We start from the raw sequence: 21,986 nt of genomic DNA, 5'->3' as shown, positions 1-21,986 counted from the left end.
AGAACGTTTTTCCCAGAAGGACTATGGTTTGTCTAAGTGATATTTTGGCAAATGCTAGTCTTTCATTTTCTATGCTCACGACAGGGAAAAGGCACCAGGGTTTTTTTATTCGACAACAGACAAAATTGCAAAAGTTGATAAACCAAAATTGATATTGCTCTATTCCTGCTCCACAGGTGGGTAATGTTGACTTATTTTTCTTGTTTCAGATTAGTTAAGGTATAAACGTCTCCAAATTCAGGAGAGTGCTAACTGCATGAAAGTAAACACAGACTTAAAATGCTACAAAACTAAACAACCCGAGTTACAAATGAGCTTCTGTGGTAATTCAAACAGTGAGGAAAAAGCTCACTGACAAGTTAAACTTCAGCCACGTACAATCATCAGTCATTTTTCCCCTTAAATATATCATTTCACTTTGAAATGCTTCTGAATGTAAACAAATGAGAGAACAGCATTTCCCCACATTGTAGGTTCTGACTGGGATTTCTCCTTCTGCTGGTAAGACAGACTTAGAGTTTGTATTTCCTTTGGCTTAGTCTTTGTTAGTGGCTGTATTGTTGTCCTGTCTCACCTAGAGTTAACTGTAATTTCTAGTTTCACGTGTGGTTTTGTGTTAGGTCAAGGTGTGAATTGCTGGGGTTGGCCTATCTAGCCACTTGACAAATATAAAGAGGTGGGGTCTGTCTGCAGAAGGTATCTAGGTGGACCCTCCACATTCACCTTCAACACAAAGACAGGGCTCTCCTACCTTGGAATAGTATCCTTACTTTTTTAACCTTCTGTCCATTCAGTTGCCCTCTCTTGTGCACTCTGGACTCCTCAGACTTCAGCAACTACAGACCGGTATCACTCCTTCCTTTCCTCTCCAAAATTCTTGAACGTGCAGTCTATAATCAATTTTCCCACTATCTCACCCAGGACCAACTCCAGGACCCCAACCAGTCTGACTTCTAACTGGCACACTCAACCGAAACTGTCCTTGTAGCAGCTACTGTGCTGGGTCCTCTTCTCTTTTCACTATTCTTTTGGTGATATTCTCTTGCCACTGTTATGCTGATGACAGTCAACTAATGCTTTCCTTCCCATCATCTGACACTCAGGTTTCCTGTCAAATCTCATCGTGTCTGACTGACATTGCTTCCTGGGTGACAGCTTACCACCTGAAGCTCAAACCTAGCAAGACTGAGCTGCTTTTCACCCCTGGAATGGCTGGTCCTCACTGAAATCTTGCTATCTCATTTGAGAACTCCTTAATCGTTCTGTCTGGAGATGCAAGGAGCTTTGGTGTGAGTCTGGATGACCAGCTATATTTTGCAACACGTATCGTGAACCTGACTCATTCATGCACTGTACAACATCCGGCGGATCTGACCCATTCTTTCCCAGGAGGCTGCCCAGATGCTTGTCCAGTCTCTAGTCATTTCAAGGCTTGAGTACTACTCACTCCTGGCTGGTCTTCCTCTGCGGGTCATCAGGCCCCTTCAGCTGATCCAGAATGCAGCTGCAAGGTTTGTCTTTAATCTTCCAAAGTTCACCCACATTACTTCACTACTGCGTTCTCTTCATTGGCTTCCTGTAGCTGCCCGAATCAGGTTTAAAGCTCTAATGCTTGCCTACAAAGCCAAGAACGGACCAGCCCCTCAGTACAGCTCGACATGACTTGCACCTATACTGCGCTTAGCTCCTTTGTTTCTAGGTATGAGCACTGACTAGCTGCTGTGTACATTTTGTTCTTTCCAGGTATCAGCACTGGTCCTTGTTCTGACAAGCGTCTGAGATCAGAGGCTTGATCATAAATGATCATAAACATTCTTAAAGTTGATATGTGGCTGCTTAGGGGCCTTCTCCTTCTGCTTCTCCTCACCTTGCTCTGAATAGGAAACAGTTTATTCATCTGTGAAAAGATGGTATGGCCCTGGTTAAATCTGGAGGAGACAGTGTACACAGAGACAGAGAGAAAAAGAAAGAAAGGCAGAGGTTGACAGGGGAAAATTGGGAGAGAGAAAGAGAGATAGAGAGAGAGAAGGGACAGAAGTAGAGTGAAAGAGCCAAAGACATGTAGAAAGCGAAAGAGGAGATGGAGAGAAGAGAAAAAAACAGGTATAGAGGCAGACAGAGAAAGAGAGTGAGACTGAAAGACAAAAATGCCTTATGCTTGCTATTTAAATCATTTCAGCTTTATAATAAATATAATTATTTTTGTTATTTACCCATCAATATTTTCCTGCATTAAAAAAAGTGGTTACCAGGGCGATAAGTCTTGGGATTTAAATAAAGAAAGAAATGAATAAATAAATAACCAAAAATTTTGCAAGAAAAGTCAGCATAATCCATTATCAATTAATTACTTTTGCATATTAAATAAATAAACATTTTTAACCCTCCCCAAAAAAATGTAATTAAAGAACACTAATTAAAAAAGGGAAAAAACGTCTTTTAATACTAACAAAGCTTTTCTTCAGTGACTGATCAAAGAGGTGCTTTAATTCAGGCTGAAAATGTAGAAACACAAACATCTTTGCCTAACTTCACAACATTGCACAGGTTTACCATTGCTCCATTTTCTATATTCAAGCAGGGGCTGATTTCATTCATTCATTGTCTGTAACCGCTTATCCAGTTCAGGGTCCAGAGCCTACTCTGAATCACTGGGCGCAAGGCGGGAATACATCCTAGAGGGGGCTTCAGTCCTTCGCAGGGTGACACACACTCACACATAGACACTTTTTGAGTCACCAATCCACCTAACAATGAGTGTTTTTGTACCATGGGAGGAAACCAGAGCACCCGGAGGAACCCCACGCAGACACAAGGAGAACAAACTGGAAGTTGTGGGTTCGAGTCCCGCTCCTGGTGACTGTCTGTGAAGAGTTTGGTGTGTTCTCCCTGTGTCCGCGTGGGTTTCCTCCAGGTGCTCCAGTTTCCTCCCCAGTCAAAAAACGCATGTTGGTAGGTGGATTGGCAACTCAAAAGTGTCCATAGGTGTGGGTGAATGTGTGTGTGTGTGTCGCCCTGTGAAGGAATTGCGCCCCCTCCAGGGTGTGTTCCCGCCTTGTGCCCAGTGATTCCGGGTAGACTCTGGACCCTGAACTGGATAATGTAACCTTTGGCGATTAGAAATCGTGGCCGGATGCATTTTTAGGACTTAAATTAACAAAATAGGACTTAGGCAAAAAGAGAACGTATGGTAACCCCAATTAAGCTCATGTACAGCTGTTTTAGAGCATCTCAATTTATTTCATGCTTTGCTATACGAATGTTCACTCATTCACTTATTCACTCATTAAAATGGTTGCCTAAAACCTTTGGACATGTGGTGTAACTTTTAAAGGGATTCAATTCTTCAAATGTCTTATTTCAGTCAGCAGCACTATGAACAATTCTGAGCAATGCTTTAGAACAGAGCTTTTCATTTCAAACCTCTCTGAATGACTGTGTTTACATCTCAAACAGTTAATTCCGGGCATGGTGCAGAAGAACAGTGGGATTTTAATGGGATTTTAAAGTCGCTGCAAGAGCGACTGCAGAAGAAAAACCCTCAGGCCATCAGACAAGAATGAGTGAAGTTTTGTAAAAAATTAATTCCAGCTTCAAATATCCAAGTAACACTCCACAATACAACAGCAAAACACCAGCAAACCACAGGAGAGAGCAGTACACCCTGGAAACAGCCTCAGGTAGAATCTTAGAGTCTGCCAAGCATCAAGCAGCCTCCAGAAACAGCAGCACGGAGCAGGAAGACACCTCCCTCCATCTTTAATATAAAGGACCCCGCAGGCCAGCGCTCCTCCTGTCCTTGCTGGCTGATACCATCAGACACATGCCGGACCCCCAGAGACGAGCGGAAGTTTTCAACCCTCCCAACTCCATCCCCTGCTCTGCTATACCATCACATTTATCAACATCATCTTTCATAAATCCAAACGGGAACTGGACCAGATATATGCTTTCTGCCTGTCTGCCACCTTCAGCAGCTTCCCGCAACAATAACAGCAGCAGTCAGTCTGGTAGCATGGGCTAACATCCCTGTTTTAACATAGAAATACATGAAATGTAGAATGCTGTGAGGACATTAGTGAGGTCAGGTATTAAAGGTCACGTTCACAAAATTCTGAGGATGTTTCTTCACTATTTGCTAGCTCTCCAGTCTGTTTGTGCATTGGAAACTGGTCTACTGTGTTTACCAAACCCCAGTTTCGGTAAAAAACATAGTGTCTTGTTTGGGTAGGCTTTCTCTGTCTCTGCTCATGGCAGAGAAAAGGCATCTGGAGTTTATTAGACAATGGAGAGAACTCCGAATGTTGAAATGCACTAACCAAGAAGAGGGTATTGCATTATTCCTACTCCATAGGTGGGTAATAATGTCTAGACCATGGTACAGACAGTACTTTTCTTTTGAGATTATACAAACCGTGGATACAATTGGGCACCTTAAACTGAGGTGATCTAACTAACTTTTGGACATATGTTGAACACAATTAAACCCTTTCCACACCCAGAATTTTTCCAGAATTCACCTGAAGGAGTAATTCTGTTTTAGTTAGTGCCAGCCCCCTAGTACCAAGTCCAGGTAATGCCCAATTGAGCCAATGTGTGAACAGAGCCGGTAATGTTCCAGAGAATTCACAGTGAGTTCATGTTTTGCCTCCTGCACACTCTACAACAGTGGTTCCAAATTGAGGGGCGTGGATGTATTGCAAGTGGGGGCATGGCAGCAAGCATATAAACTAAGGCATGTCACTCATTATAAATCCACTGTAAATATGATTTGTCATTTTATTTTGGTTTGTTTAATATGAATTACTATTTTTAAAATAAATAACCTTGGAAGGAACCAAGACTCATATGGGGGAACCCATCCTCCTCGGGTCAACACAGGAGAGCACAACAGATAAAAGAACAGAAGTAAAACTGAACTGATGACAGATAAATGGGTTATAGTAATGTGAAGGTAAAATATTGGTGATATGAGTATGAGGAGGTGGTCAGTGATTCTGTGGGAGGTAAAAGTAGGTGCAGAGTTAATTTGAGATAAAACAGCATAGCCATGCATAGCCAAGCGTGATACTGTAGGTGAGACAAGGCCAGGATCTTGTACAGGACACACAGGGTCAGGGGCTGGATCAGGGCAACACCTGGAGAGCAGCAGGACATCACAAAGCATGAGAGAGACAGGAGAAAGAAAACCAGACAAAGGGGAAACATAAAAATAAAAATAATAATAAAGAGGTTAGTAGGTTCATGGTAAAACATGGGCAAAGCTGTCCTGCAAAAAAGCTTCCACGGGTCAGGCAAGAGAACCCAGCAACAGACAGCGGGTAGGCGGTTACCAGAAAGCTAACTAAAAAAGCTGTAGCTATGGTTGTATGACAGGGTTAATACAAAGTAGTGATAATATGAAAACCAGTTCTAACACCAGTAGAGAAAGAGTAACCTGAAAGTGAGTGATTAACCACAGGTCTGTGTGAAAATGTTAGTTTTCAATCTAGATTTGAAGATGGAGAGTGTGTCTGAGCCCTGAACAGTAACCAGAGGCTATTCCAGAGTTGAGTATCTTTGTGAGAAAAGGCTCTTCCTCCTGAGGTGTTTTTCTTAATAAGAGTAGAGAATAAGAGTAGATGGGAATCTTGTGAACGAAGTCTACATGGTATACAAGAATGAGAAGTTCAGTAAGATACTGCAGGCCTAAAACATTTATAGATTTATAAGCTAAGAGGAGTATTTTATAGTCAATGCAAAAGAGAGATCTGTGACATCGCATCTGACACAGAAAATCTCTGGCTGTATTAATGGGTAGCTCAAAAAATGTCTGGACCTGACTCTTTGGACATTTTCAGGACTTCATATGTAAAAATGGCTTTAGACTTTAAGGATATTGTTATAGATATAAGCATATTGTTGAAAAAAAAATGTTGTTGAACAGAACCTTGTACCTTGACACTTTCCTAACACAGAATAATGAATTCATCATGTGTCTACACTAGGAAGAAGGTGGCTGGAGCTCTTAGAGCTAAATAAAGTTAGAGAGTACTCCAATAGGGCAGTTGACCTTTCTCTCCACTGAAATGAGGCCCCAGGGTGCCAGGGGACGAACAATGAAGGCAGTCAGAACGAGTTCAGATATAGAGAGTCTTCCTCATGAAGCTCAGGAGCAGAGCAGCAGTGCACTTTAAATGCTGTGTCTTCATCAATAATGCACCGGCCTTGCCCTTAATTAGGGAGAGGGGGGCTTTGTGTGGGTGGACTGGGGGAAGTGAACTTTAATCTCCAGTCCTTAAAGCAGCGTGGAGTGCAAAAGTGAGAATTAGTCCTTGAATATGACTTTCCAGCTAGGTATTTTAAGGCCTCTGACTCACTCTAATGATATGCAATGAGCTCCAGGTGGGATTAGAGGACCTGTGTTTATAAAGCCTTTTATAGAGTGTGTGTGGGGGAACCTGACATTTACTGGAAGGGGGTTGGGGGTGGTGTCTAAACACTACACCTGAGTCAATTTGTTCAGTGAAAGAAGTTCGTGTCAGAAAAACCCAAATGAGTACAGGTTATGACTTATTCTCTGGTATTTGAGGTTAAATATTCACTCTTTTTTCCGTGTAGGATTCAGTCACTGTAATGAAGAGTCGCCCTCTAGTGGAAAAGAGGAGTATGAGACATTCTGTGTAGTTCTGTTCAAAACGTACGTAACAAATGCTGCATACTTAGTGTAAACAAAAGAACTAAGAGTTTCGAGTTGGTTGCTGAACAAAGTCTCGTCTATAATATCTCATGTATTTTGATAATTGAGAGTGCTTTAGCAGCTCTCTTAAAACCCTTGGGTATGCATGTGTAGGGAGCGTGTAAAACGCTTGTTACAGGGTGAGGCATATTTAGGGTTTCAAAACGCAAAATGGCGGCATGGGCATACGAACACCTGCAATGGGTAGAAGCTAAATATTTGACACTTTCATCTTAGCGCGTCAGTTCCTGACAGTTTATTATATGTGGAAGGCGTGTTTGAGTTTTAGTTCATACGAAATTACAAAATTGAAGCAGTATATTGAAATGATATTCAAGTGAGTCTTTAATACAGGAACTGACAGTAAAGTCTAATGGTGGTTAAAAAACGTTTCTAAAAGCAAGCACCACATTTTATCAACATAAATAATATTGATAAAGGAGCAAGACTTTGCTTGGAACTAGACTAATATCCTACCTTTTCTCTACATTATTTTCTTCCATTTATTGTAAAGCGTCCTTGGGTTTATGAAAGGCACTATTTGAGTGTAACATTATTATTATTATTATTATTATTATTTTATACATTTATATATAAATACTTAATTTTTTATAAAGGTCTGACCAGTATAATAGAGTACACCCTCTGTGGCGTTCAGTAATCCGAGGATGTCATATATATATATATATATATATATATATATATATATATATATATATATATATTTTTTTTTTTTTTTTTTTTTTTGTAAGGTTATGGTTAAAAGAAAAAGCTGTGCTAACAAATTTGTCAAAAAGTAAAAAGTCAGTCTATCAGATATGTCTGAGTATTTGTGTCATTGTAGGGCAGGGGTGGCCAACCTATCAGAAACAAAGAGCCAGAAAAATACAACACATTACTACCAGGAGCCACAAGCTATGAATTTGCACACTTAATCGTTAAAATAGCTAATACTACAATACAATATAATATATAAAACCAACACTACAGCAGCCACAACTTTATATGACAATCTCAAATCAACACTGAGTCGAAATCAAGAGCTTAAATACCAGACACATGAAGAATCGAATCTTTGAGAATCGACTCCTATTCATTATCTCTTGTTTACTTTGCTGATATACCGAAACTCTTGCTGTGAACAGAGCATTGTCTGCCCCAAAGAGTGTCGACAAACAGAGAACGCGCTTCTGATTGGCCGTCACTTTTAAGCCAATGAGCAGCCAGAGTTGGCTGTCCTTCGTTCAGTGCTGTGGCCAATGGAGTCTCAGTCCCTCCTACAGGGGTTTGTTTTGCGGCGGCGCTGAGAACAGCAGGTCAGAGCTGGGAATTTACAGCTGCTTTTAGACAGAACTAATATTAGCGCCGTGTCCTGGAAAAAGTACCTTTCATTCTGTGATGACAATAAAGCTGACTGATTTAAGAATGAAAGTAACTCTTTATAGATAAATACCACATTAGATACGTCCCTGGCCTCAATGAACCACAGACTAGAAGCATTGAAGAACCACGCCCCAAATTTTTTAGAGGACTGTGATTGGATAATGATTGCTTTTCAGTTGTGGCACGAACACAGCGCTGCTCTCAACTGAAATGGAATCCCTGCTTTACATTTTGCTTTGGCAAGTTCAAAGAGCCACACAGTGGAACACAGTACAGTTGAGCTGACTGCATTTTTAAACCACAAATTAATGCAATTTTAATTATTTTTTTAAGTATCTCATGATGTAATACAGTTGTGTACTGATTAAAATTTCAAGGATATTGTATTCAATTTTGATACTAATTCAGCATGTAATTTTTAAAATGAAAATCCTCGTGTATTGTTGTTCAGCAAAGATGTCAAAGAACATGAAAACAATATAATAGTAGTTTTGCTTTTAATTTTGGCACGTATTCTTCATGTTCGTTTGGAAAAGCAATGATGTGTGCAGATTGCATTTCACGTTGTCCTATTGCAGTTACTGCTTTTTAATTTGGCACTAATTCCTCTCTATAATTGTGAACACTGCCCCAAACTTTAAAGGAACACTAGGTGAGATTAGGGTTTTTTTTTTTTTGCTCCTGGGGCGCCCCCTAGTGTAAATCATTTTTACAGAACTGTACTGAATTCAGTGTGGAAGGGGAGGGAGTGAGGTGGTGGAATTTTACCCACCACCAAAAATGACATAGAGCAGTTTCTGTAGTGCTATAGTAAGTCCAGAGTAGCAACAAATAAAAAGGGCTCTGTTCTCCCTGTTACACACTTTAAAATATAAAGGTGGTACAAAGGGTTCCTGGAACGACGCCATAGAAGAATATGCAATGTGAGAGTGTGAAGAATCTTTGTTAAAAGAAACTTTACTTGATGTAAAGCTTCTTTACCAATTTAAAAGTTCTTCAAACTCTCACGTCTCTTAAAAATGGTTCTTAATGGAACCAAAGTGGTTCTTCTATGGCATTGCTCAAAGAAACCTTTTTAGCACCTTTATTTTTAAGGTTGAACATCAGTAGAGCATCACAATTATTCTGGAGCTCCATTAAAAATAAATAAATAAATAATTAAATAATTAAATAAAACCTGTGGTGGTGGTGTGTTCGTGTGTATTGTGCTAGTACAAATGAATAAGACACAGCAGTGCTGCTGGAGTTTTTAAGCACAGTGCCCACTCACTGTCCACTCTGTTAGATACCATTCCTACCTACCTCATTGGTTCACCTTGTAGACAGTAGCTCATCTGTGTTGCAGTTTGTGTTGGTCATTCTCTTGTCCTTTATCAGTGGACACAGTACTATTACCAGTACTTGTGGACTATTCCAGCAGTCAAACTGACGGGTTTATAAACTCCAGAAGCACTGCTGTGTCTGATCCACTCATAACAGTGCAACACATACTAACACACCACCATGTCAGTGTCACTGCAGTGCAGAGAATGATCCACCACCAAAATCATACCTGCTCTGTGGGGGTCCTGAACATTTAAGAACAGAGAGAAAGTATTTTTTGTTTGTTTGTTTTTTTAAAGAAAGTATTCAGAGCAATGGGTGTATTACAGTCTGTGAATGTAGAACTACAAAGTGCTCCTTTATGGCCAATGCATCTGATAAAATGGAGTGCAGTGAGTGTAGAAAAAAAGGGGGGTGGTTATAATGTTATGGCTGATCGTTGATCTCCCTGACTGTGCCTATTTTGAATGTAAAGTGATCCAGGACTAAAATGCTGCAAAAGTTTTTCTGCTTTAGTCCTGACTAAGGGAACCAATCCACACACCATTCCCAAAAGATTAAAATAATAAATAGTTTGTGTCTAAAATAACATGTTAATACTTAAGAAATGATAAAGAGACATAGCATCATTAAGCATAAAATCTGAATCAGTAGCTCATGAATGACTAAAATGCAACCGTAAGAAGTAGTCTTTAGCTCACTAATATATAACTCAAACTAAAGGCACATTAGTAGTTTTAAAAAGCTCAAGAAAGTGCAAAAAAAAACAACATTAACCTTTTTATAATGTATAAACATTGTTTTGTGTTTTTTTAGTTCCACAGACATCTTTTATGTGTGGGGTTTTAAAATGGCATGGTTTTAATTGTGAAAAAAGAAAGAATAATGGCCACAATAAAACAGGGAAATGAAAAGGTAAAACCCTGGGAATTAGAAAGAAAGTAAACCATAAAATAATTCTGCAGAAAGGGCTGTGTGTAATGTCGATGGCCTGCAGAGGGAGACACAGTGTTGTAAATGGATGAAGGTAATCTGTTCCACCCACTGAAAGCTGGATGGAGATGTGGCCTATATCCATAATTACTCACAAAAAAAGGACCTTCCTTTATTTAGATTTTAACTAGGTTATACCTGCTTTTCTGTATTTGAATTCGAGTGTTATCATTAACCAAGTAATGTTTAAAATTAGACTGAAAAATAAGCCCTAGACAAGGTCCAAGAATCCTCCAGAATCCTCTCACAGGACCCTCAAAGAACCCGGTATGATTTGGGTAGTGGATCATTCTCAAAGCCACAGTAACACTGAGGCTGTGGTGGTGTGTTTGTGTGTGTGGTACTGGCACGAGTGGATCAGACACAGCAGTGCTGCTGGAGTTTTTGGACTTCTCAGTGTCACTGCTGGACTAAAAATCATCCATGAGCCAAAAATATCCAGCAAACAGCTTCCAGTGTTCACTGATGAAGGACCAGAGTCTCTGACTTTACACGGTGGACAAACAATGTAGGTGTGTCTAACAGAGTGTGGCCAGTGAGTGTACACAGTGCTTAAAAACCTCAGCAGCACTGCTGTGTCTGACACAATCAACATCATCACTGTCTCTCTGAAAAATGTGTTAGAACTTGAAGAAAATAAACACATCATCACTGAAGGCATTCCTCAGCATACACAAGTCAAGAGTGTACACGTGCCGCAAACCCTTGGCAGTGCAATTACAAAGACTAATATTTGGAATAACGAAGTACACATAGGTGTGGACACAATTTGGGATGTTAATGTTAATGCCCTTTTCCAAAGAGCCAATTTTAGCACCTAAGAAGTAGATGCTCTGGTTTTTAATCAATTTTGCTTGGTTCACTTTCTTTTTTTCTCTCGTTTTTGCCACATTTATATTTATAATCACTAAACCTGTTTCTCCATGTACGTTTTTTGTATTAATCCATTTAAACCTGTCTTTGTGCTCTAACAAAAACACAGATTCACCACTATTATTGGAGAGACTCAGACAAAGGGGTGGGGCAATCCTAAAATGTCTGCACTGTATTGTTACTGATTTTTAACCAGTTCTAATTATGATTCCGATATTAATGTGCACTCAAAAAGTAATTATCTTTCATAATATGTCCCCTTTAAAATAGATAAATTCTGTAATTATAAGGAGAGTTTACAAAGTTTTGGACAAATAACCAATGTACACTGAAGTTCTCACGGACTACTATCTATTATTACCAGTAGATTGACCAGAGGAGGATGGGTCACCCCTTGTGAGCCTTGGTTCCTCCCAAGGTTTCTTCCTCAGCTGGGGGAGTTTTTCCTTGCCACTATCGCCCCTGGCTTGCTCACTTGAGGGTTTTACATTTTGTTTTTACATTTCATGTCAAATCTTTGTCTTACTGGAATTCTGTGAAGCTGCTTTGTGACAACATCAGTTGTGAAAAGCGCTATATAAATAAATTTGATTTGATTTGATTTGATAACGTTAGTATGTGATTAAATAACATATCTAAAGCTTGTTTACGAATAATATCGTCCTACGAAGTATGTTGTTATGTGGTAAATAAGAATACCTACTACTTGATTTAAACGTATTGTTGACATTGTTGTTGTTCAAAGTGGCTCGAAAAATGGGAAAGAAACTAAGTGACTCGGCCCGAAATGACTCTTGCTTTCTCTCCGTGCAACGCTAGCTGAGCCACGAAGCCGCAGCTAGAAACATTTAGATGGTCCTGAAACTTACAAACATTGAAAAGCATGAAAAGAGTTGAGGTTGTTGCTCTATTCCTGCTCCATAGGTGGGAAACACTGACTTATTTTTGCCCTTTCAAATGTATTACTTAAGGTGAAATAGACTACGACCACTAACTTTCCATGAAATTAAACACATACCAAAAGTGCTACAAAATGAACAGCTTGAAAAAAATAAGTTACTGTGGTAATGTAAACAGTAAATGAACATTCACAGACAAGTTAAACAACAAACAATGATAGAGCAGATTTCTTTCTCAAACATACCATTTGACCTTAAGTGATGTAGAGCTTCTGAATGAAAACAAACAGGAGGGAATGGTTTGTTTTGGTGTGAGGACAGCAGTTTTACAGAAATATTAATGTTCCCTTTAAGTGTAGTTTGAGGGCTTCAGCGGAACAGTTGCAACAGTAGTTTCATTCAGATATTCATACTGATATGAGGGTCATGTGATATGAATATGTATTGGAGACCCAAGTGTGGGAGAGAAGGGTAGGGTGAACTGAAAAAATGAGTTATTAATAGTATTAATAACTATTAATTAATAGTAATCCCATTAAAGTTTAGTCTTTTTGTTGCAATGTAATATTTTCTTTCAATGGGTGTTTCTTCAATGAGAATCTCAATGTAATGTAAGTTTCTAAGAAGACACTTTAAGTAGGTATAGACCTGTATTATAAATCAGATGATTAGTTTTGAACCACCAGCCTGTCCCAATGGTGATGGATGGAGTTCTCTGCTCCACATTCCAGTGATGGGCATTATACCCCTCTAGTCCAAATTTGGCATGGGACATGTGACCTCAGACTTGTGTGTGCGGCTGCTCTAAAGTGATCAATTTTATTAGCAATGCTTTTCTTTTTAATTATACATTTTTGAAAATGAAATGTGTCTTATTGAGGACTGTGTCAACAACTGCTGGAGTTTACAGTGATTCAATTCACACGTTTGGCCCTAGAGTGTAATTAATATGATGAGACATTTTTTTCCACATAACAATGAATCGATGTTCATTGTTTTACCTTAACTCTGTGAGACAAAATGTTTTGACAGTTGCATCCGACTCTCCACCAGTATTTTCTCTCCTTCTTTGGTTTAAGAATAAACAGGTGTAAACAAACAATATTTATTTAAAAACAATATGTAAATAAACAGCTGCAGCACTTTATAGAAACAAACAGTTTATTCTCCAGCTTGCAGTTTGTGTCACCTATGTAAATCAAGCTAGTGGTAGTCAACTTCAGGTGAAAGCACATGACATACTCCACTTACAATCCTTGGCAACACTGTGGAGTCTGTGAAAAGCATCAAGATACTGAGGCCGCCTGTTACGGATGACCTGATGTGGACCACACACAACGGTTCTTTCACGTCCTGTGAAGGATGAGAAGAAAAAATCTCCCCCCTCATATCCTCACATCCCAGCAGCCTCCCAGTCTGGTATGGCAGTTACACCGCCTCAGACCAGAAATCACTTCAAAGTGGTGAGGACAGCAGAAAAAATCATCAGAACCTCACTTCCGTCCATACAAGACCTGTATCTGTCATGATGCCACAGCAAGGCCACCAAATAGCCAGGGATCTCACCCACCCAGCTCATGGACTGTTCAGACTTCTGCCCTCTGGCAAATGCTACCACAGCATGCGGTGTAAGACTGCCAGACTGAGCAAGAGCCTTTCACAGGCCATTAGACTGCTCAGCTCTGTTTAGCACAAAGGCCTATCAGGACGGTTAAAGTCTTGAACATACACAATGACGTAATACAGAGAACTCATATCCACCTCCGTAGGACGCCTAATACTTAACTCCAATAAAGCACAACGTGATGGCCTATCAGAACTGTTCAACTTCTAAACACACTCACTGTTTGAACTCAGTACTATTATTAATTATTCCACTCACATCCTCTGTCTTAATGCTACTAATTCTTGTTCAATAATCTTTGCCTGAGCCTGAGCACTTTATCACTATTCTCCAGTTTGAAGTTTACACAGTTCAATAATACCATCAATGAACAATGTACAATGTTTTCTACACAAAGTGCAATGTTTTTGTATTTTTGTACAAAGTACATATTTGTTTATGTATTTTTCCCCTTTAAATGTAAACTTCTGTCTGGTCTGTGCTAATATGAGGCTAATAAGCCTGTGTTAGAGGAATGCAATCTTGTTCAGCTATGCACTCCTGTAACTTTGACTAGGTTAGATTTTTGTTGTTATTGAATGTACAGGGTGGGCTACTTATATGGATACACCTTAATAAAATGGGAATGGTTGGTGATATTTATTTCCTGTTTGTGGCACATTTTTGTGGGAAACTTTTCAAGATGGCTGGTGACCATGGTGGCCATTTTGAAGTCGGCCATTTTGGATCCAACTTTTGTTTTTTCAATGGGAAGAGGGTCATGTGACACATCAAACTTATTGGGAATTTCACAAGAAAAACATTGGTTTGCTTGGTTTTAACGTATCTTTATTTTTTCATGAGTTATTTACAAGCTTCTGACCACTTATAAAATGTGTTCAAAGTGCTGCCCATTGTGTTGGATTGTCAATGCAACCCTCTTCTCCCACTCATTCTTTTTTTTAAAGTTTTTTTTTATATACAAACTTTTTTTTTTAAATACGAAAATACTGGCCACTATCTTTGTGGAAGAAAGACACCAAAATCTCAAGATAAGTGAGTGGCGAATGAGCCAGAATAATCTTAATTTACAGATGAGTTTAAGTACAATGTTAGTTAGTTAAAGCTTCTGGAAATGCATGTAATTTTAAGAATGTTCTTAAGTACAGGTTTATGAAGTGCTTAGAGTTACGAATGTTTTCGGAAACCAATCCCAGAACTCTACCCAGCAGATTTCTCCTGGAGGAGGTTCTATTTTGTTAGATCCTGGTGTGAATGTTTATGAACCAATCATGGAGCAAATTAAGCCTCACTAGTGTTTTGAGAAAGTTAATTTACTCCACTTTGTTTTGTTAACTGTCGCTACGAAATGCACTGTCATCAGAAAAATGTAATCCATGTTTCATCACGAACACACCCACACACACGCGCACACAAATACAGCCAGCATCAGGGATCTCCCTTACCCTCCCTCTCTCACACACACATACCAAGAATAATATGAATATCCAGCCCAGACAGCTACTTGTGATAGATAATAAACTGCCATAAATCACTGGCAAAGATTGCACCTAGCAGCCAGAAGTATTTGTGGCTTCGTCTCCTCTCAAACACACACACACACGTACACCCACATGCGCTCACACCAAGCTCATTTTGATACATTGCACACCTTAATGCACATAGTTCATGTGCCAATTTGGTTTTTACCCCACACACGTACTATACTAATATCACTCCTGTATTCTCTTAGCATTCTATGTATATATAATATACATAGAATATATATAATATTCATTCATCCTTTTCATTCATTATCTGTAACCGCTTATCCAATTTAGGGTCGCAGTGGGCCCAGAGCCTACCTGGAATCATTGGGCGCAAGGCGGGAATACACCCTGGCGCCAGTCCTTCACAGGGCAACACAGACACACACACATTCACTCACACACTCACACCTACGGACACTTTCGAGTCGCCAATCCACCTGCAACGTGTGTTTGTGGACTGTGGGAGAAAACCGGAGCACCCGGAGGAAACCCACGCGGACACGGGGAGAACACACCAACTCCTCACAGACAGTCATCTGGAGCTGTGTGACTGCGACACTACCTGCTGCGCCACCGTGCTGCCCATATATATATATATATATATATATATATATATATATATATATATATATATATATATATATATATATATATAAATAAAAAAAATAAAACTTTTTAAAGTCAAAGATGACCCTTCCTTTCTTTCAACTCAAAATGAGTCCCAGTTCCTCATTTACACATTTATTTAGTGAGTTTAAAATGTGTTCTATTTAGTATATGCACCCATTAAAATGATCACCACATCCATTAGTTTCAGGACAATTCAGCGATATACACAGGTGAACACAGGTACAAAACCAAAGAGCTATTGGCTATTATTCGATTGTATGCGTCCAAAGTTAATGTTCTAATGCACATATTCTTTTTTGGTCTACTTCCTTTAAAGGAACATTAGGCTTCAAAATCATTGTCAAACTACACTGACCCGTAACAATGATAACAGAGTCTATGTTGCTATTCTAAGCTCAGCACTGTAGAAACTGCACTATGTAACATCCAGGTGAGGGTAGGAAACAGGTAGGTTGTAGGACAGTGCTGTAAATGTCAATTACACTCTGCAGCTGTGGGTGGAGAGCACAGGAGCAGAAACACCAAATCTTACCTAGTGTTCCTTTAAGCTACTCCTTTAGTCCTTCAGCAGTGGTTAGTTTCTGACCACAGAAGTACACTTGCCTGGATATTTTTCGAGGGGGTAGACCTTGGACTTAACAGGGGCATTAATGTGTTCTTGAATCTCTTTCTCTCACACGCAAAAACATTTTGAACACTTTTGTATCTGCATCAGTAGTTTTGTAATTTCAGTATTATTTTTGTGGCTATAGTAAAACGACAATAAACCAGTAAGAGGTTTCTTAATCCTCTCATGTACCAACATGACTTTTATCACCTTCGTAAGAGTGAGCACATACCAATGCCTGTTACATAACAATGTATGTCTTTCTGACACCACCGCATATTTTCTTGAAGCGTTTGAAACACACTAAGGGCAAAAGGTGGGTTAATGGCTAATTCTATTCATATATTTCAAAGAAATATGTTGATAGATTTAGACAGTAGTCGTGATCTTTCTACTCTTTTAAAATAGATAGTAAAGGAATCACATTTTCACTATGTCACATTGTATTCACTAATGCAGGTCCAAAATTTGTTGATATCATGAAGGAATTCAGCGATGATGTTTAATACCTGGGAAATGGATAAGAACCTGTACAGGACCTGGGATATTACCTGTACAAGACCAATGATGTTTCAACTGCCCTGACACATTTGAGGCTGGTCGGAGGTGATTAGAAATGGTGGAGAGGATTTTTACTCGTAAAACATACGTTTATGGTTAATGTACAGTGTACATCAAAATGTGTTTTTCACATTTAACTCACATGAAAACAGGTACACGTACACTAGAGCAGTTGGGGGTTAGGACCTATGCTCAAGGGCACCTCTGCCAGGGATAGGAGGAGGAGGAGGAGCACATTGCTGGGCCTTCTCACTCCCTCTCTCAATTTTCCTGCCAGTCACAGGCATTAAGCCAGTGCCAGTCCAGTCCCAAGCCGACTTCCTTAATCATTAGGCCATTAGGGTCGATGAATGGAGCAAGAGCAAGCCTATTTCTTTTGCCCTGCACAGAAAATCAATTTATATAATCTGTTATTAATTTGATTTGAACAGACACTACACTTGATCATAGCCAAAAGGCTGAGAAGCGATTGATTTTTGTAAACAAGATCCAAATTACAGTACTGAAAAAAAAAACACCTACACAAGACCCTTGGGAAATTAACAGCACAAAGCCTAATACAATCCCTCAGAAATTACTTGTACCAGACAAAATACTATACCCCAGAAATCATATGTTTGAGACCCATATGCTCCTGATGCGGCATAATATCCAAGAAAATACATGCTTGAGATTCAGTACAATTCCAAGGAAACCTGCTCTTACCCCAATGCTATATCCAGGCAATTACCTGCTCAACAAACTACTACATCGAAGAAATGAGCTGCTCCACACAGTACTACATTCAGGAAATTACCTGCTCCACATACAGTGCTATATCCAGGAAATTAACTGATCCATGCAGAGTACTGCAGAGGAATATCAATAAATTATTAGATTATCATCAAAAAGTAAATTCATTTCAGTAATTTAAAAAGTGAAACTCATTATACAGATTTATTACAGAGTGATCTATTTCAAGCTTTTGTTTAATTTAATGTTGATGATTATGGCTTACAGCCAATTAAAACCCAAAAGTCATTATCTCAGATCATTTAAATATTATATAAGACCTATTTAAAAAAGTATTTTCAATACAGGAATGTTGGCCTATGGAAAAGTATGTACTGTATATGCACTCAATACTTGGTTGGGGCTCTTTATGCATGAATTACTGCATCAACGTTGTGTGGCATGACGATGATCAGCCTGTGGCACTGCTGAGGTGTTATGGAAACCCAGGTTGCTTTGATACGACCTTCAGCTCTTCTGCATTGTTGGGTCTGGTGTGTCTCATTTTGACAATAACCCATAGATTCTCTATGGGGTTTAAGTCAGGTGAGTGTGCTGGCCAGTCAAGTTCAGTGATATTGTGGTTATTAAACCAGGTGTTGGAACTTTTGGCAGTGTGGACATTGCTTGTCAGCAGAGGGAACCATGAAGTGCTCTATAATTTCCTGGGAGACGGCTGAGCTGACTTTGGACTTGATCTAACACAGTGGACCAACACCAGCAGATGACATGGCTCCCCAAACCATCACTGATTGTGGAAACTTCAAGCAGCTTCGATTGTGTGCCTCTCCACTCTTCCACCAGACTCTGGGACCTTGATTTCCAAATGAAATGCAACATTTACTTTCATCTGAAAACAAGACTTTGGACACAGAGCAACAGTCCAGTCCTTTTTCTCCTTGGCCCAGGTAAGACTTCTGCCGTTGTCTCTGGGTCATGAGTGACTTGACACAAGGACTGAGACAGTTGTTGACCATGTCCTGGATGCCTCTGTGTGTGGTGGCTCTTGACGCACTGACTCCTGCAGCAGTCCACTCCTTGTTAATCTCCCCTGAATTTTTGAAAGGCCTTTTCTTGACAATCCTTTTAATGCTGCGATTTTCCTTGTTGCTTGTGCACCTTTTTTCTTCCACTCAACTTTCTATTAATATGCTTGGATACAACAGAAGGGTTTCAATGGCTAATCTCTGGACATCTGTCAGTCTGTCAGCCTATTGAACCAGACTAAGAGACGATTATAAAGTCTTAGGAAACCTTTGAAGTTGTGTTGTGTTGATTTTTCAAATTTTCTGAGATAATGACTTTTGGGTTTTTCATTGGCTGTAAGCCATTATTATCATTAAAAGAAAAATGTTTGAAATAGACCATTCTGTTAGTAATGAGTCTATATAATATGGGTTTGACTTTTTGAATTGAATCACAGAAATAAATTAACTTTTTTGATGATATTCTAATTTATTGAGATGCATCTGTATAGCCAGGAAATTATCTGCTCCACACACACTACTATATCCAGGCAATTACCTGCTCAACCCCCTAGTATTATATTCTGGAAATCACATGCTCCAGGTCCAGTACAATTCCTGGGAGAACTTTATATATACAGCACCCTTCACAATTATTGTCACCCCTGTTTAAGATGTGTTCTTAGGCTTCTGAAACATTCTTTTTTTAATGATATAAGGGGAAAAAAGAGAAAAATCCAACCTTTAATACAAATGCATTTATTAAGTGGGAAAAAATCCCACATTAAGAAATAATTCTTTTACATGAAATCGTGTGCCACAATTATTGACACCCTTGATGTTAATACTTTATATAACCCCCTTTTGCCAACAACACAGCACTTGATCTTCTCCTATAACATTTCACAAGTTGGGAGAATACACAGATTCTCAATTGGGTTGAGGTCTGGGGACTGAGATGGCCATGAGTGGAGCTTGATTTTGTGCCTTGTGAATCATTTTTGTGTAGATTTGGCCACATGTTTAGGGTCATTATCTTGCTGAAAGACACACACTTTTGGGCAGAGGTCACCAGATTCTGATTTAAAATGTCCTGTTATTTTAAAGAGTTCATGATCTCATGTATCCTTACAAGGTTCCCAGGGACTTTGGAAGAAAAAGAGGCCCAGAGCATCACTGATCCTCCCCCATACTTCAGTGGGCATGTATTTTTCCACATACTCATCCTTAGTGATACACCAGACCCACGTCTAATGTTTATTGCAAAAAATCTTTGTCTTGTTAGCAGGTCTGAAGCATGGATAAGAGAAATGGGCCTCTGTGTCACGTTATATTTATACCCCAGGGAAACAGGAAGTGGTGAATTACTAATTAGAGACACTGATCAACTTTATAAACTACAGTGGAAAAACAGAAATGGTTAAATTACATTTATTTTCTAGAAACTGTTAGGGGTGGCAATAATTGTGGAACAGGCAATTTTACGTAAAATAATCATTTCTTAGTCAGGGATGTTTTTGTTTTTAATTCACTTGAGTTAAAAGTTACATTTTTCTATAATTTTCAGTGTGAGATTATTCTTCTGTAATAAATAAAAAAATAATAATTAATTAAAAAAAATAATAATTTTAAACTTTTAACACATCTTAAACAGGGGTGCCAATAATTTATACACACACACACACACACACACAAGAAAACTGCCTAGATGTAAGATGGCACAGCCGAACTTTCATGAATGAAAAAGCTGTATATTTTGTGTCAGATTTTAGACAATATTTGGAAATAGATATAGTTATGGTTAGGGAAACCTCAACATTCATTTTTGCTCGAAAATCAGACTGAACCATGGACTCGTGGACCACACACTACAAAAGTTCTTAAAAAATGGTTCTTTTATAAAGTAAATGGTTCTGAATAGAACTGAGTTCTATGTAGAATAGTATGCATGATGTAGTTTTTCTTCCAATTGGAGATTGTGCTGCACTGAACTAGAAAGAGTTCTTCTGTTACAATTTCCAGTTTGATATAATAGAAGAAGAACCATTTTTGGTGCTATTTAGAACCATTTTCCAAAAGGCGCTATATACAACACATTCTCACTCAATATGAAGGACCATTTTAGCGTGTGAAAAAAACATTAAACCAAACAGTTCTATACAGTCGATGCCATTACTAAAGAGGACCCATCTATTTGTTAAGTGTGCACAGCACCACACTTTGCTGTTTTGGACTATCCGAGATGAGGCTGAGCCCAGAGAACCTTGTAAGCCACATCAAAACTTCACAGAAATGCTGCATGTGTAATAGGGTGTCAGGTTGCATTTCTTGATGCAGCAGTGTACTACATTAAGTGACACCAGGTTTCTGAATGAATCATAAATCCATGTGGCTGTATGTATAGTAGCAAAGGTCAAACTTTCCCTACACAGATTTCTCCAGGTTTCTTGAATCTTTCACTGCGTTGTTGAGAAATGTCCTTTTAGAACTGTTTGACAGTTCTCTCCTGAAGTTTGGCATAAAGTCGTGTACCACAACTCTTCTTTTGCTTGCAAATACTGAACCTTGTGTGGATGGGCCTTTTTAAATCAATGTTGATGTTTTCACCTGCTGCCTGCCACCAGTTCATCTGCTTAGTGCAATGTTTCAAAATGGAATACTAGAATATTCTCTAAACTTCTAAATTTTTAAAATGTAATATATTTATTTATAAATTTTTTTAGTGTTTTTCAGGCATTTAATTCAACATTTGTCAGCTAAGCCTTTGTCATTTCTTCCTAATTTCTTTACAGTTTTTGTACAATTCAAACAATTGGAATTGCATTTTACAAGGTGTATTGACAATTCTGAAACATTCGTTTGTTTGTTTGCAATTCTTTAGCCTTTGATGTTGGCTAGAAGGATCTGACTGCTCCTCAGTGATCATGACAATGCACCATTTACATGTTTCCCAGTGGTCCTTTTTATCCTTTTAGAGTATTTCTCTGACCTTTCTGTGAATGAGCAAAGGTCCCTGTGTTTAGGCACACAACATGTTACAACACTCGAGGAGTCCTTCTACCAGCAGCTCAGCCAAAAAGGATTTAGAGCAACTGGCAGTGGAGGGAACT

General features: G+C 39.0%; 1 protein-coding gene and 1 pseudogene across 4 annotated transcripts in view; both read right to left on the bottom strand.

Annotated features, from left to right (window-relative positions):
• The window catches only part of dnajb6b (DnaJ heat shock protein family (Hsp40) member B6b), a 77,470-nt gene that overhangs the window by 11,212 nt on the left and 44,272 nt on the right, over positions 1 to 21,986 (bottom strand). The window lies entirely within an intron of this gene.
• Positions 17,478 to 17,610, bottom strand: LOC136707919 (U2 spliceosomal RNA; annotated as a pseudogene).

This window comes from Hoplias malabaricus, chromosome 9 (assembly GCF_029633855.1).
Source record: "Hoplias malabaricus isolate fHopMal1 chromosome 9, fHopMal1.hap1, whole genome shotgun sequence".
Taxonomy (NCBI): Eukaryota; Metazoa; Chordata; class Actinopteri; order Characiformes; family Erythrinidae; genus Hoplias; species Hoplias malabaricus.
Note: the sequence above shows the minus strand (reverse complement) of the source record. Positions and strands in the feature narration are given on the sequence as shown.